Source organism: Watersipora subatra, chromosome 6 (assembly GCF_963576615.1).
Source record: "Watersipora subatra chromosome 6, tzWatSuba1.1, whole genome shotgun sequence".
NCBI classification, from domain to species: Eukaryota; Metazoa; Bryozoa; class Gymnolaemata; order Cheilostomatida; family Watersiporidae; genus Watersipora; species Watersipora subatra.
The window spans coordinates 17,151,942-17,169,830 of NC_088713.1; the positions used below are offsets into that span (position 1 = coordinate 17,151,942).

General features: G+C 33.2%; 1 protein-coding gene across 1 annotated transcript in view; it reads right to left on the minus strand.

Annotated features, from left to right (window-relative positions):
• The window catches only part of LOC137398492 (protein FAM78B-like), an 84,710-nt gene extending 67,941 nt beyond the window's left edge, over positions 1-16,769 (minus strand). Inside the window, exon 1 of the mRNA XM_068084606.1 lies at positions 16,712-16,769. The gene's annotated coding sequence lies outside the window, so the exon portion shown is untranslated. The remainder of the gene's footprint in view (positions 1-16,711) is intronic.
• Positions 16,770-17,889: the final 1,120 nt, after the last annotated feature.

Genomic DNA, 17,889 nt, shown 5'->3' on the forward strand with positions numbered 1-17,889 from the left:
TATGGTGTTAGAAACAGGCAGCCATGTTTTATTTCTTGGTTGGTTAGAAGTGCCTAAGGTATTTTGCAATATTTTAAGTACTATTAGTTCAATGTACTTGAAATTCTGTTTAACCATAATTTCTAACCTAATAAAACTGAATTTACGCGTAGTCGAGCCAATAATCTAGAAGAATTCACGAAAGCTCTTTTAGTGTACCTATCAGAGCAAAGACAACTTTATATGTTAGTATGCTGCAACAGCACCTTGCTGCCGAGCAACAGTAAACAAAACTGTGCTTCCATCTTTGACAACGGATTTACACCGAAGTTATTGCTTTGAGCTTAGCAAATATGTATATCACTTGCATTAGTAACGCCACTAGTCCCTGGTTCAAACTAGGTCGCCATATGTCGGTGTTAATCGCACAATACTTGGGTGACCGTCTGTGATAACAATGTTAACACTATCACAAATCTATCAGCAAATAGTCTGCGGCATAGCATTCTCAATATAAACTGTGGTCATGAAACCGCTTTTGATTGTTTTTGATTTTTTGAGGTGATCTCATTACCAGGATGTGTGAAGATTAAAATCAATAAAACTTTATCATAATCTAAACACTCAGGTCAAGTGAAAGTGTGAATCCATCATTTTTTTGACATCATCAAGTCATTTGCACATGCGCTCATTCATGAAAAAGCCGCCATATTTGTAGAAAACGATCGTTTTTCTTTTATTTACTAGTAATTTTAGGTGTTGTTTTGATACTTAATGAAAAAATTGCAAACGAAAACATCGTTTTCAAATTATCACTGCAAAAGCTTCGTTTTTTTAACGATGAAACTGTCTATAAAGATGGCCGACAACAATAAAATGACATCTCATAAAAATGAAGGATATGAATTTTATAGTTGCAAAAAAACTGAAAAACTGAAATGCTGCAACTTGAACGCAATAGCCAATAACAACTAGTGACATCATTTCATATTTTTTTCTGAGCGCTTCAAGTGCAACAAAGTTTTGTCAATTTTAATCTTGAAACATCCTGGCAGTCAGAGCACCTCAAATGTGAAAACAACCGCAAATGATAGAAAAATAACGGATGTTTTCTAATAAAATGTACTAAAATTTTTCATAGGTTTATCTTTAAGGTTGGTACACTGTTCTTATAAATCGCCGTATGTCAGTGTTAATTCCACTTTGGTGATCATCTGTGATAACGCTGCTCACACATCATTAAACCCATTTGAGTTCACACCAACGAATAGTTCACGATCTTCCAGATCAGAATCCTCCAAATACCGCCTTAAAAATGAACTTACACAAAATTTCAGCAAATTCCATCAGAAAGTATCTGTATTTTTCTATCATTTGTCATTGTTTTTGATGTTTGAGGTAATCTGGCTGCCAGGATGTGTCAAGATTAAAATTGACAAAACTTGATCACAATTAAAACACTAAAAATGGGCCAAAATGGCATCACTAGTTGCTTGGCTGCTTTTCTTTCTTGTTGTTGATATCGACTGTTGCATTTAAGCTACTGTGTTACACATATCACATGCTGAAGTGCAACTATTAAACGTCATAATCGCACTCGGCCTTGAATCTGAGTGTATCTAGAAAGGATCTCATACAAAATATTATATCTCTAGACGAGGCGGTCTACGAAGACACAAATTACATTAAACTAAAGTGTGATGTCTTAGCTTTATATTGTTAGCATTCCTTCAATGGTGTCTAGTCACATTGAAAGCTGAATTGCACTACATCGTCGTATGTCGAGATTAATACCGCCATACATCCGTGATCGTCTGTGGTAACATTGGCAACTATCACAAACCCATCCATGTTTACATTGATGAATAGTCCATGGTATAGGGCTCTCCTTACACAATGCGATGACTAAAACGAAGAACTACTACTCCTGCAGCAACTATCATAAAAGGAAATATATGATAAATTAAGTAATCCAAGACAGCCAATAACCATCGTCAAAATTGTGCGCGTTGCCCAGACTGTTCGACAGAATATCGGAAAAATTTGATAGCTGCAATTTTTTCTGACATATCTGAGTTGCCTCAGTGATATCATCGGCATATGATTGATGAATAATCCGTGAGAGGGCAACTCCGACGTAACGTATGAACTAATCCCACACTCTACTAATTAATCGACACAAATTGTGGCTAAAGTATATTAACAAATAGTTGATCATGTACACGACGCCTTAGCTTTTAAAAATGTTTGTTGCTATGATATATTTATTTTTTATGCCGTTGCTTCTTTTATATAAAAGGAAACAAGCATGTAAGGAAATCTGACAATGCCATCAGATGCGAGCTCAAAGTCAAACAAAGGAAGCAGATCGTCTAGTAAGACAAAAGTAAAGCATTCGATATCCTCATCTGACAGGAGCCCACACGGCAGCGCCAGAAACAGCGCCTCTCCTGAGGAAAAAAGCAGCAGTAAGGGACTTTTCCTATTTCTGTTATAAATTCATAAAAAATGCTATTGCATCAGTACATATATTCAAATAGCAAATGACAAATCATAGCCACTGTATGTATGATAATAAAAAACAATCCAATTTGTCTTGAGGTAATCTTTCACATATGAAAGTCACCAATAGCTGAACTTGTTAGAATTTCAACAGGTACACGGTTTACAAGTTCTACTGTTACTATGACAGCATTTTTCCTCAGTAAATAGGTTCTCTTTCAAAAAAAGGTTTGAAAGATACGCAAATGCCTATCATCACCTTGTTACGACCGCTGGTTATTTGTGATAAACTATGCTGGCATACCTCAGAGCCAACCAATTGCATACTGCAACACTCTGGGCATACAAGAATGATTGCTATTTCAACTCCCAAAAACTTTGCATTCTTTTGGATCAGTAACTAGAAGCATACGTTGCTAAGTTAAGGTCAATAAATGAGACCATACTTTTGTACTAGCTAGCCTAACAGATGCTGCCAACTAATATGATACGGAGTAGTTCTATGTTTTGCTACGCTCTATGGGTCCGCGCATATACTGGATGTTTAAAGTATGGTTCAAAATTTCGCTAGTATTTTATTTGCTAATAAGTCATGCTGCCAAGGAAAATTTATGAGAATGTTTTGCTGTTAAATATTTGAGCCTGTGCTGACAAGCAGAGCTTTAGTTGACTGAATAATCAGAAAAATATCTAATACATGTGAACTAAGCCATGCGAGTGACATAAAAGGTCAAGGTCTTTTGACAGCTATTTTATATCTTTTGAATGACTAAAAACCCAGTCTTTTATTGATGATTACTAACAGGAAATGCCACCTAGGTGTCAAAGAAGCTTTCTTACAACTTAGAGCCACTTTTTTGAAGTAGGGCAACTTGCTTATTACTTTTGTTTTAGCATGCATCGGCTCCACTGGATTAATGAGTAGCACTAGCCAATCTAGTAAACCCTTCAGCCTTACTGTATATATTGCTAGCAGCTAGGAAAACAGTACGACCTTTGACCCTTGATTTCAACTAAAATTCATCTCAGGCTGCTCCGAAAGCGAACTGTTAGATAGTTCAAACTATTTCAAATTACGCAAAACTTTTATTTTATTCAAACATTGGACATTGGACATTTAATAAAGTTCAATAACTATATAACATAAAAATAGTATAATATAAATAATAATGTAATATATAAAAATAATATAAAATAATACAATAATATATAAAATAGTATGAAATCAGATAATACTATACAATAAAATATAACATTATATGATACAGTACAATTTTTACTATAATAAGAGCTGTATCCATCCTTACTTCTGTCTGTGCATCCATCTGTCCAAAACCACACTAATAGTGTTAGGAAAACAGATTACACTATCTTTAAATCAAAGGATTTTAGTTACTTTTCAAAGTTGTCAGCATTTGGTCCAAGCCTTTATTCTCTGGTTGCAAGTTGGGGCGGCTAATGTTAGGCGACTAGTTATGAACATCTAGGGGTGTGGAGGGGGAAGGGGGAAGGGGTGTAAGCCCCCAACAGGTTTCTCTCATGTAGAGCCTCAGTAGGGCCTCTCATGTGGAGTTTTTAAAAATTTTATTGATAAGTATCAACATTTTTCTATTTTTTTGAGATTTGTTTTGTTTTAGGTGATGTGACTGATGAGACGTTTTTAAATTAAAATAGGCAAAACTTGACAGCAGTTAAAACGCTCAGAAAAAAGACATCTTTTTCTTTTGAGCATTTTAACAACTTTAGATCAATTTTGCGGATTTTATTTTAAGTTCATTCGGAGGTTTTTATGCTTTCGATGGAACATGGCCAAGCAGGTTTTTGGTAAAACTTGATCTTTTGCAAACCTTTATAAAAGTCATTAACAAGAATATTTTGCCGCTGATGATGATAATAACGCCTAAGAATTACTAAAAGTGGATGTTTGTCTCTATGGTTTGGAATAAAGTGATATTCTACAGCGATAAAAACCGTGTCCATGGCCGTTGGGCAAATAACTTTTCAAAGATATGATGCTAAGGTCGAGTTATCTGAAGCAATTTATCATTGCGCTGGAACTGACCAAACAAATCTGTTCGAGTTAACATTGTGTTTGAGATGAAATGTTACATTTTATCCGAAGGCGAGTTATCTGAGTTTGACTGTACTTAGCCATAAAAAATTCCCAAACAGTTGGGGCGGCTCAAGTAGCTAGCCACCCCAGGGAATACGGGCCTGATTTGGTCTCCTGCTCTTCACGATGGAACGTTCAGTTACTAGCCTTTGTCATTAGATGATAGAATGAAGTACTAAATTTTATATAAACATCATTACAATTGCTATTGTATAACAATATTAACATTAATAACAAATGCATTATTATTAGTAAAAATATCAATAGTTTCAAAATAAACAAATTTGATTAAATTTTAATCATAAAAATTTAATTAAGTTGTGGAAGTTTCGAGCAAAATTTTGTCTTGTATTTATTGTTTCTACAGCTTATATGTTATGAACCTACTTAGCATTATGAAATGCTCAGTAACTAGCCATGGTACCCGCTAACATGTTTGTTTTGCTACATATATGTACATCAATTGTCAGCCTTTTCTAGTTCCATTTTTTATATTTAACTAAAAAGCTACATATAAATCATCTGACTAAGAGATGACAGTAAAAAATGTTTACCACATCTTGAAATAATAAACAGCTTAGCTGGTTTTGTAAACAATAATATTGAAAATATTTTTTAAATTTTTTAATTGCAATAAAAAAAACCTCATTCATGCTGCACTTCTAAAAAACAAAAAGAAAATCATAAATGTTTAATAACCAAAAAGGTAGGTCTTAATGACGTTTTAATGTTTAATCAGGATACCCTTCCTTGTAGCTATTAAAACGCTTATAGAAACTTTTGGAAGCCACTAAAGGAAAGTAACCCATGTTATTCATTGCTGTTAGATGGCAGTTGTACTTCTTGTGAAATAACAGTTGTTTTTGCTGACACAGAAAGCCTGCTGCCGCAGTCGTTAAGGTATGACGAAAAGAATGGATTCATAATGCTCAAAGACATTGATGGCACGGCCCTCGACTCGGATGAGTACTATGAATATTTGTATGAAGACCTCATTGACTCCAATGGAGCTACAGCGAGTCGCCTGGTGTCTAAAGGTTACAAATCTGTAAATTATATAGCTTTATGAACTCTACAGTTCAATGATTTCTACAGCTCTATTAATTCTGCAGCTCTATGAATTCAATAGATCTATGAATTCTATAGCTCTATGAACTCTACAGCTCTATGAATTCTATAAATCTAAGAATTCTATGGTTCTATGAATTCTACCGCTCTATATATTCTACAGCTCTTTTAGATTTACAGTATAAATTCTATGGCTCAATACATTTTATACCCTTGTTCTGCAGCCCTGTTATGTTCCTGTATGAATAATAACACAAGCTGTTGTTTATTCACTCTTATAGTATGTATTGTATTAAAATGTAGAGACAACATGGAAAGTATAACAGTAATAAATGTTACCTGTATGTATAATAACACAAGATGTGGTTTATTCACTCTCATAGTATGTATTGCACTGTTGCCTTCCAGACCTAGTTTATATAACCATTAGCTATGGCTATTTAATAAATAGCTAAACCAAAGCATAACTTGTATTAAATTATTTAGCTATAGCAGAATAGATAGCGCAAAGTTAGCTTGATTTAAGTTTTATGATGGCAATCTAACAAGCCCAATGAATTTTATGGTTCTATGAATTTTACAGCTCTAGGAGTTTTATGGCTCTATTAATTCTATAGCTTTATGAATTCAATAGATCTATGAATTCTATAGCTCTATAAACTCTACAGCTCAATGAACTCTATAGCTCTATTAATTCTGCACCTCTATGAATTTTATAGCTCTATGAATTCAATAGATCTATGAATTTTGTAGCTCTATGAACTCTTCAGCTCAATGAACTCTATAGCTCTATTAATTCAACAGCTATATGAATTCTATAGCTCTATGAATTTTAAAGCTTTATGAATTCAATACTTATATAAACTCTATGGTTTTATAAATTCTATAGATATATGAATTCTATTATAATAGCTCTATGAATATTTTAGTTTGAACATAATCAGCCGTGATTCCCATTATGATGATGAAACTTTGAACCAAAATACCACCTTATAATATTGCATAGTTGGTACCGACAGGCCTAAATAATATTTATGGGAATAAATAAGTTCTATAAGAATTAATAGTTTCTCTCGAAATAAAAAACTTCTAAGGGAATAAATCATTCATGTAAGAATTAATAATTTCTATAAGAATTGATAAGTTCTCTAAAAATAAATAATTTATTGGTAGTCAAGAACTAGGTAAAAAATAAAATGTTTGAATTGCTTTTTTAGGTTGTGTTTGTTTGCCCTAATAAAAAATTAAACATGATAGAAAGTAGAAAATACCAGCATTACCTATTCTGCTATGTTTGCAATAGCTGTGCCGATATATCTTTTATATTGCTATAAACATCAAAATAGTTACAATAAACTGATTGGTAAGGCAAATGACTAAATTTGGCAAAAAAGTCTTTTTTGTATTCTTCAAACCATGAAGAGTGCTCTGAACAAGCTGCGGCAGCTCACAATGCTGTCAACAGTATCTATAAAAGCTGGGAAACTTTTGGAATAAACGCTATTTAGCTACTATTGCAACTGGAGCATAATTCAATATCGGATGACAAGCTGCAACGAGAAAGATTTTTAAAACCAACTGAAAGCATGACAAACGATTTAGTGAAAAGTAGTTTATTGGGTAATTTTTTTTGGATATTAGAAACTATAAAAATGTTAAAAATGTCTTAGTCATTTGTGCTAGTAGAGCAGTTTTATATTTGCAATAAAAATAAATTTAGTCTTAGGCCTTGTCGATGGGAAAAAAGTAGGCTTCTTGTGGTAAAACCTAAATCTTGTCTAGTAGTGTATGTTACTGGTTTAAAAGAAACTGGTTTTTTGTTAATTTAACTATTTAATTATTATTAATTTTATAACCAAGATAAAAAAACTATATATTTTATAATGCTTGTTTAAAAATAAAATTAAGTTGATTAAAACAGTTGATAAGAAACAGTTCCTTTACAAAAACCATGTTATCAGTGAATTTTCACAAACCATGTTAATAGAGAACTTTCAAGTACTTTCAATACATTTAATGCATCAGAGATTGGGTCTTCCAATGGAGTATTTACTGATGCAAACAATTTTCACAAACAGCTTTTGATTGACAGACTGTCAGGAGACAGCCATTAAATAATAATGTAACAGTTTTGGTTTATAGAGAGCAGTCTATTATATGAGACAAAACGTCTGTAGAAGCTATGAATCATTGTAACACGCTGTTTTGTCTTTTGGATCTGTTAAAGCGCTTATAAAAATCCCGGACAATGTAATACATGTACTCTTATATAGAATGCAATTATAAGCCATTAACCAATCCTGTGCTTCCTTGCATCTCAGCCAATCAACCATAGTACTGTGGCCTGTTAAAAACTATTTTTAGACACAGTAACTCATTTTTTATGCTGGTGAAACTGATCATAGACATAATATTTTTCTATAGAAACTTTGTGCCCATGGGACTTGGGCGCTAAGCAAAGTTATAACAACTTGTTTTCTGACACTTCTACTATGTCTATCACATTGCCTAGCGCATCAAAACGTGAAACAACTCTGTTAACAAAATTTTTGTGAGCAATTCTTTACATGAAAAAACTATTTCATTTTTTCTTAGTTTTTATCAACTAAATATAAATATAATATAAACTGAGGTCTTTTTACTTTTAGCCTCGGTAAAGATCAAATTTGATGAAGAGCGGAATGAGATTTGTGAAATCTGCAACATTAAATTTTCTGACTGTCCTCATATTGTGACCACAGGTATGTTGCCTACTCATATTATAGCAACAAGCAATTTAGTTACTCATATTGTGACCCCAGGTATGTTTCCTATTCATATTATAGCAACAAGCAAGTTAGTTACTCATATAGTGACCACAGGTATGTTGCCTATTCATATTATAGCAACAAGCAAGTTAGTTACTCATATTGTGACCCCAGGTATGTTGCCTACTCATATTATAGCAACAAGCAAGTTAGTTACTCATATTGTGACCCCAGGTATGTTTCCTATTCATATTATAGCAACAAGCAAGTTAGTTACTCATATTGTGACCACAGGTATGTTTCCTATTCATATTATAGCAACAAGCAAGTTAGATACTCATATTGTGACCCCAGGTATGTTTCCTACTCATATTATAGCAACAAGCAAGTTGGTTACACATATAGTCGCAGATGACATGTTTGTTACCCTCCATTTAATAACGAAATTGTTAGCTGTTCGTAGTAATAATTGACATGTTAGTTATTATTAGTTATTGTTGTTAGTTATTATTAGTTATTCTTAGTCATTATTACTTCGTAATAATTAGCATGTTAGTTAGCCATATTGTGGCAACAATTATGTTAGTTAATTATAGTGCAACAAAAGAGGTGTTGGCTACTCATAGCACTTCAACAAACATGTTAGTTATTTAAATTGTAAGAACAAAGGTGTTAGTTACTGCATTATGCATTATGTTTCTGTTAGTTATTAACATTATAACAGCATGTTGGTTATTCATTTTATAACAACAAGCACAGTATTTTGCCATTTAGCAACAAAAGGTATGTTAGTTACTTCTAGTATAACATCTGGCATGTTAGCTACCTATATTGTAACAACGGGCATGTAAGCTACCTATATTGTAACAGCTGACATGTTAGTTATGCATATTGAAACAACGGTCATGTTAGCTATACATAGTTTAAAAACTGGCGTGTTAGTTACCCATAGTGCAACCAGAGGCGTGTTAGTAACTCATATTGTACCAACAGACATTTTAGTTATTCATATTGTAAAAATGAGCATGTTAGTTACTCATAGTGTAATAACAAGCATGCTAGTTACTTATATTGTAACAAAAGGCATATTAGTAACGCATATTGTACCAACAGACATGTTAGTTACTCATGGTGTAACAACATGCATGCTAATAACTCAAATTGTACCAAAAGGCATGCTAGTTACACATATTGTACGAAAAGGCATGTTAGTTATTCATAGCGTAACACCAGAGATGTTAGTAACTCATATTGTACCAGCAGGCATATTAGTTACTCATATTGTATCAACAGGCATGTCAGTAACTCAAGGTGTAACAACAGGCATGTTAGTTGCTCATATTGCCAAAGCCAGCATTTTAGTTATTAATAGTGTAACAACAGGCGTGTTAGTAACTCATATTGTGCCAACAGTCATGCTGGTTACTCATAGTGTACCAACAGATATATTAGTTAAATTTACTGTAACATAAAGTAGGCAAATTATTAACATTGTAATCACAGGCATGTTAGTTACTGACATTATAACAATGTAGCTCTAGCACAACCTTTCTTTTTGTTAGGTGAATCACCTTGCTGGGTTACTGCTGTAGCACTTCACTACTTATCACTACTCTCACTGTTTAAGGCTTGCAACTGTTTTATTTTTTATTTTCTGCCCGTTATTGGTTCTATTATGACTAATTGGAAAATATAATTGGTTCAGTCTCATTAACGGCTGTTGCTGTAGCCAGAAAAAAAGGTTATCTTATTTTAAATCTCTCATTTGCTTTTGTTTGATGAAAACACGATGAAAAAGATTCACTCAACGAGACAAAGATTTATGACAAAGATTCAACCATGTCAAACGGTGTAGCGAATAGCAATACATAAACACAGTTCGACCTACAGTTAAAGCCTTGATCTACTAAAGTACAGTCAAATCCTAATCATTTATTTGTGGAATGTTAGTTTTAGTGGTATGGATGCTTTTAAAGTTTGCCCATTTAGCAGACAAAACCAAAATTTATAAAATAAATTGCTTAAACACTTAGTGTATGTTGCCATAGTTACTTTTTTTACTGGGATTTTGCTAAAAATTTATTCTAAACACAAAACCTACATTAAGTCTAAGAGCTGTAGTATGGAAGTATACAACATTTTTTATACGTTGTACTGAAGAGTATAATTGAACCTACTGAAGAATTGATTCTTCAACAAATCCTCAGACCATAAAAGCTTGTGTAGGCCTACATTTACTTTGCCCTGCACGACAGTTGTAACTGAAATTGCTATTTGAAAAAATGCATAAAAAATAATAAAATCAAAAAATCACATACTAAAAGTAGTTGTTAACATTTGGTTGTGGAAGCACTTTAACCAGACGCTGACTCTGGCTAAAACTATTTTTCTTAGTTTAGACTTTTTTAATAAATTACTTAAAAAGTTTAGTATTATTTTGAGTTTAATTTATACCACCCTTAATGCTGTTGTCAAGTTTTCTATGTCTATGAGCAATTCCTCAAAGATCATGTATGCTGTCTGCTTACCTTACTGTGGATGTTTTTAAGAGCATTGTGGCACAAACATTGTCTCTATGGCCTTAGCTAGACATGTGCGTGTCCAGTAGCAAGGGGACCTTGACGACTTGAGACATGCCTTGTTTGAGAGAGCAATTTAAAATTGAATGTTATTCCTGTCACCACTGATGATGGCCTTTTATGGGAATTAAACCCTAACCTGTTGTGTTCAAAGCAGGTGCTTTACACTAGGATGGGTAGGCATTACAAATATCAATCATTGATTGTGAGTGTGCTGCGAGATATTACTGAAATTCTTGCCCACTTGCCAACACGGAGTTACCTTCTTTATGCTGTTTACAAAGACTACCGTAATGATGGACATGATGATAAATCTATAGAAGCAAATATGATGAGCAAGCACAGTAACAGCATAGTTTATTGGCATGGAGTATGCCTGTTAAACAGCATACTATCTTTCAGTGTAGCCTATAAACATTAAACTTTTCAGATTTGCCCCATAGAGGTTATGCGTAACTGCCCGTGATGTTTCTATGTTTTACATTTCACATACCCTACCAAATTTTCTTAAAACCTGAAAATATTTTGTTTCTTTTTTACTTATTACCACTTGCTCATATTTCATGCAGTTTCTTATCAGGTTCCAGGCTCTACTTACAATTTGTAGTATTACAAATATAATAATATTATGTATATATTATAATATTATTTTTAGTAAAAATATACTAGTACCTTAAAAGTCTGATAGCCCATGACAGATCCTTTGGTGTGCTAATGAAGCCCAAAGAACAATCGTCTGCACAAAATGCTAAAAAGTTTTAATTTCATGGGTTCAAGTCTTGTATAAAGCAATTTGTTATCTCAACTTCTAATCGCATATATGGATTTACATGACTCTTATTATGGTGAATATTCTCTGTTTCAGAACTACCGACAAATGCCAAACCTGAGCACGTAAAAGTAAGAGTAAGAAAAAAGCGTAAAAAAGACGAATGACTTAAACGAAGAGATGCGAGTTATTAAGGAAGGAATCATGCCAACACAATAATTATGAAACAAATACTGTTTTATTTTTCAACTCAAAGTACTTATAATGAAAAATAAATATGAGTAAAATCATAAACTGATAATAGGGTTTTTATATTTAAAATAAACATAAACATACATCAATTCAGGTGCAATTTTTGAAAAATTTATTATGCGCATAGACATCTATGGCTAGCTAAAATTAATCCAATATTAATGTTGATGCTGATTTTTAGGATAAAACCAATTAAATTTAATGTGTCTTGAATCTAATATTTTTAAGAACTTTCTAGAAAGCTCTCATTAGTAGAAATTGATAAAACTGAAAAATGTAAAGATTTAGTACATTATCCATATTTACTTTAAACTGTCAACACACATAGTATTTTGCTCTCTGCCCATAGCTTCTTGAATCATTCTGCAAATGGACATTGCGCCTTCTGCCTGCTTCCAGTAAAGGGGTACATTTCTCATCTTCGACAGCACGTCCTGTCTCTTTGTTCATAACAGTAAGAGCGCAGACTATAAGGAAGCAGCTAGACAGGGCTGCAAACAATATTACTGTCATCATTTGCTGAATACACATGCCGCCGATGTTCATTACACTGTCTTTTTCAAAAAATGTTAAAAAGGTGGTTTCTTGTGTTTCTTGTTTTAGTAGCTAAGTGTTTAAAAGCTACCTTCTAATGTGTTTATGACAAACCTGACCAAATCTGTATTTTTCATTAATATTCAGGATGAAAATTTATATGCCATCGAATTTATGGAACTAAAGCTATTTTTTTGTAAAACCTTTTTATTTTGGTAGTGAGGTTTTCATTTCTGGCAACTTTCCAACAATGTAAAAATGCGCTAGTCACTCACAGAATTATCCAATTAGATATGAAGATGCAGAAGCACCTAACACAAAATTACATAACATCTTAGACACAATTCTTCCATTTATACATCAGCCTGTGTACCCATCCCATGTAGATGGTAGAAATCTACTAAAGATATTTGACCAGCAAAGCAGTTTGTTTATTTTGGAATGGTACAAACCTGCTATGTTGAAACAAAACTCACTATTTATTGGCTCATACAAAATAAACTAGACTGAGATTCATACTAATTTTAACACAAGACGGGCATTGAAACAAATTTTTAAATTAGACATAGTCATAATGATGTTTGCTTTAAAAAGTTGTTAAAAAATATTACTCAGTTGATCGTCAGTGCTGAGAAGCCACACTGCTATTTGGTTTCATTTGTTCAATAGCCTATTAGGTACTTCCTGTCTATGCTAATTTTGTCAGCCATCGTGCAATTTTATGCTTTAAAAATGCATAAATTATCAATCACCGATAAAACATCTTCTTCGAATTTAGCCCAAAACTTCAGCTAGCTGACTTCAGTTTTTAACTGTGTTATAAAACAGATGTGAGTATACATCCTAAATATTTATTTTTTTTGCAAAAAGCATTCTATTAAGTAACAAAATTTAGCTTATTTATTATTAGCTTATTATTATAATACGTAAATCAGAAAGAACTTTACCTTCTTAATCTGCGGAGTATCAATTATGTATAACTAAAGACACCATTTTTTTGGAACAAAAACTTGTTGAAGCCGCAACTCGCAGTATACTTTTGCTTGAAACTTTGTAGATATTACTGCTAGTATTTTGTTTCATATGTTACTGCCGAGTGGCGTTACCGGAGCCGGCAAGACCGATCTCACAATCACCAGCATAGCCAAGCCGAGCTTCCCAATCATAGGAGGAAGCTCAGTCACCTGTGAGCCGGCTCGGCAGACCGAGTAGGAACAAAGGAAAAGGGGCGGTGCCTGTCGCAAAGTCTCGATATATAAAGGAGACCATCGCGATCGTTGCAGCAGAGTCGTGCTGCGCATATGCTCTGCATGCATGTGCATTTGTTGTATGGTACATCAATGTATATTATTTTATATAAACTGCTCAAGTATATAATCTGTTGACTAAACACTCGGTGTGTTTATTGCTTGACTGTTTTGTGGAGAGTAAAGGAATGGGCAGCTTCCTTTACACAGATATTAATTTGCTGGACTATTGAATATATTGAACAAAACCACATCAATATGTAATTGCAGTCAATGTAATGCATTTGCGCTATTACAGAGCTGGATCAGCACAGAAATACTTCTTATGAAAATTTAAAATAAAAAATTTCAGCTCAACAAAGCTGCCTTTTAGAATGTTTGTTTTTATATTTTGTAATAGTTTTTTGGATGCACTGACTAGTATCATCAATCTCGGTAATTGTTTTACCACATGATGGGTCTGGTATGCTGCCAAAAATCTTGAGCTGATAAAGTACAGAGATTAGCTATCTGTATCATTATTCTGAAAAGCCCAAAGGTGAATAGGCAGGTAAAACCCACAGGTGGTGCTGATGTCAGAGTGCTACTCAATCAAACTAAAGCCATGAGTTCGAGTCCCATGCAACGCAGTCCTTATCCATCTCGTGTACTGGGAGAGATTATTTGGTGTACCGATAGAGCACAGACAACAAATAACTGCACAGGTATTGCCTAAAGCCGTAAGCTGGTTGATTGGCACAGAGGGTGGAGTGTCAGTTTACAAAGCTAAAGGTTGTGAGTTCAAAACCTGTTGCAAAATTTTTTTTTAAACTTTCAAGCTTGGTTTCAGACAGACAGACAGACAGGTTGATGGACATGAGGCTTATTATAGTAAGGTTTTTAAAACAGGATTAACTGGATGTAAGTAACCAAAACAACAAAGAAATTCCTAAAAGTAACTAATATGCGAATTAATTTTATTGTGTTGTGACTAAATGCTAGCCTAAAAAATTCCTTGTTCTGAACTTGCAAGCTTTGATATGAAAATTTTAAAAACACACTTTTACACTTTTATAAAAGTTTCAACAATTTAGCAAAAACATTTTGAAAATTGTGAGCAAAAATATGTATTAAAATATGTAATATTCAAGAGTTAATTTTTTTTATTTTTTATATTAGCTTAGCAATATTGCTATTCACTTTTGGGCAATGCAGTTTTGAGTTAATAACTAGGTATTTTATTTTGACACTAACATCTTCTCTGCTTATAATCAGAAACTAAAATTCTCGATGTATTTCTCAAATCTTTTACCAACATAATATGACTCATACAAAAGATTAACTTACCAACAAGTTTATAATTTGAGTCAAAAAATATATTTTAGACAGCTGTGAGCAATATTAAAAACACTAAGTTTTCATTAGTTGATGGTATGTTGTGAATTTAGCCATACCCCTGCTCAATGGCCCCTAAATAACCAAATCTGCGACAGGCCGCTTTTGAGAACAGAATCAATTGGTCTTTCTCGTTGCATCATTTAAAAAAAAACGTTTTTGTAAGGTTGGCTAAAAGATATAAAGAAGGCAAAAAGTATTAAATTGAAAACAGATAATAAAAAATTAAAAGAATGACAAAATTAAAGCTAACCTTGCTAAAAGATTAAACCAACCTTCAAGTGTGTGTTTATAGTGAGCTAAATTCATCTAAGTTAAATTCAATGTTCATGTCATGTGGCATCACAAAAAACCACTAGTAACTGCATCTGTCTCAAATTAAGAACTCCATACAGAACTTTACATATTAATGCTACGTTTTATTGCAGATCATAACCATTAAATATGTACTTGTTTTGCTTTGTAAGCGTTGGTAGTGAATTAGAGGAACTAAAACACATTTTTCCATCGTAATATCCTGTTTTTAGGTAGTTTTTTCGTAGTATGGGAACAGGTAAAATAGTATTTAATTATTTTATATAGGAAATATTGCATTGAAATATGAGCACATTGACATTGACATTGAGCTCAATCACAGAGCACATTAAGCTCATATGTCGAGGTGTGACTGTATTTTTTTACCCACAAGCAAAAAATCCACGTCATTATTGAAACAATTTTATCAACTACAGTTCCTTTAATGGTGTTTATCAGTATCTTTAAATGCTTCATGTATTCATCTCTGAGACAACCTGTGATATATTATCAATAGGAATATAAGAGACAATATAACATTAAATTTTTTTATTTAAAGGTTGTCTACCCGCTAAAATTAATATGAGTAGACAACTCTTGTTTACACCTACGAGGCGCGGTTTTAGAACTACCACCCACCCTTTACATATACAACTGAATCTTTTATTTAAAACCACCTCTACAACAATTTTGTTGGCAAACTTCACAATAGGTGATTTGCCTATCAGGGCAAATAATGATAATTTTTAGAAAATTCTAAAACAATCTTTTCACGCCTTGCATTTTATAGCTCTGAAGCTTTTAAAAACATCTGTCTTCTTTCATTTTAAACTCCAAAACAAGCTGAACGAACCACTGGCTATGCATTCTAAAATCACGAACTTCCATTCAATCTCAGGAGACTTTTTTATGCACCAAAATGATTGCTCGGGTTATGAATTGACAATGGGCCTTATCAATATGTTTAGAATAAATTGATTTACCGATATCTATTTGGTTCTTTTCTGGTATTCTGGCTTTTGAATTAACAACACTATAAAACTTTGAAATGCAAAGACAAAAGCTACAATAATTTTGCAAGCTACAATCATTTTCTGTACTCTTACTAAAAAAATCTCAAATTTAAAAAATGGCCATCCATAATTGACAAAGTGTCCAATAAGATGGAGTTTGTAATGAAAGCTTTTCAAATAAAAAAGCTTGTTTTCATAGCAGCCATGCTAGAAGCTATAATAGAGTGAACAGAAACATACCAAAGCCAAGAAATACTGGAAGTTTCACTTTGGGTCTGTATGGATTGACATGATAATGGCTGCACTGTGGGTGGTCTTCTACAAGCGTGTGGGGATCATCTTCTTCTGTGTGACTGCCTTCTTTCTTATTGGCTTTCATCCAGCTAGAACCCATTTCATTGGCTTTGGCTATATCAAATGCAATACTCGCATTGGCAAATGTTGCATTCGCAGTGTAATTGAGGAGGAGGTTGAAATCATTTCCTGTCTCTGCTGTGACAATAACTGGGTGGGAGGAGACAACTACAACAAAAAACAAGAGTTTGGGTAAGATTCCGTAATTTATCAACAAGGAGAGGAGGCATGATCTTATAATTTCAAAATATTCTCATTCTCGAAATTGTTATAATGAGTTGTGAAGTTTGTATTGTCATCATTGTTGTCCATAATATTTCTTCTTTCACTCTTTCCGATGTATCAGCTCGATTTATTTTCTCTTTGTGGCCAAAAACCATAACATCGGCTTTTAGACAGCTCGTTAGTTTATCTATGATTACTCAGCTTTCGCTTCAGTTAGACCAATAAGATTTGGTCTCCATGAAAACAAGCTTGTTGCTAACGATATGGAGTAATTATCAGGTTTCTCACTAGCGGCTCACTGATTATTATTCAGAAAGTTCACCGCGGAAAAAGCATGGTCAAAAAAGAATACTGCGATCATTTACAGCTGTAGAAGCTGCTAACATTCTTAGCCATTGAGACTCCAGTAACTATATATCAAGTGATTCTGACTCTTCTAGTGCATGTATTTTATGTGACAAACTGTAATAGTAACAGAATATTATGGTGACGGTTTAAATATGACTATCGAAATTGCTGGCAAAATATTGTTGGTACATTTTGTAAGATTTTTGTTGTTTTTTAATAAAGTTAAGTTGAAATTTCATCTATTTCTTAATCAAGTGTTTTCTTTTCAAAAACACGTTTTTTAAATTAAGTGGATATCATCATTTTCTCTCAAGCTATTACAAAATTAGTCACATTTGTGCAAATAGAAAAGAAAAATCAGATCAAAGCTACATGTAGAAATAAATTCGATAGTGAGATAGTTAGGGCACGGCCCATCTCATCAGCCTTTGCATTTTATTCCCTACTCGCTTTCTAATTGAACTAAAATCCTACCCCCTCTGAAGACTGCC